This window comes from Bison bison, unplaced genomic scaffold (genome assembly GCF_000754665.1).
Source record: "Bison bison bison isolate TAMUID 2011002044 unplaced genomic scaffold, Bison_UMD1.0 scf7180017864304, whole genome shotgun sequence".
In the NCBI taxonomy this organism is placed as follows: domain Eukaryota; kingdom Metazoa; phylum Chordata; class Mammalia; order Artiodactyla; family Bovidae; genus Bison; species Bison bison.
In genome coordinates this window covers 2,040,004-2,040,534 of record NW_011494876.1, presented here as the reverse complement: position 1 = coordinate 2,040,534, position 531 = coordinate 2,040,004, and positions in this window count along the sequence as shown.

The following is a 531-nucleotide window of genomic DNA, read 5'->3' as shown; positions in this document are numbered from 1 at the left end:
TTAGGTCTGGTTTCTCCTGAGGTCTTTCTCCTTAGGTTGCAGACAACCACGTTCTCACTATGCCATAATATAGCTTTTTCTCCACATTGAGTGTGCTCTTGGTGACTCTACTTCTTCTTATGAGAACCTCAGTACTATTAGATTAGTGTCCCACTCTAAAGGTGTTAGTCACTCAGTCGTGGCCAACTCTTTGTGACCCCTTAGACTGTAGCCTGCCAGACTCCTCTGTCCATGGGATTCTCCAGGCAAGAATACTGCAGTGGGTAGCCATTCCCTTCTCCAGGGGATTTTCCTGACCCAGGGATCAAACCTGGGTCTCCTGCATTGCAGGCATTCAAATTTATCATCTCAGCCACTAGGCTTATGACCAGATTTAAGCTTAATTACCTTTTTAATGGCCCTGTCTCTAAATACAGTCACACTGAGTGTGTTAGGGTTTCAATGTACACTTTGGGGAGACAGTTCAGTTCATAGTACTTATTCAGCTCTACCATCTACCTAAATCTTCTCATCCTGTCCTTTCCTCAGGGT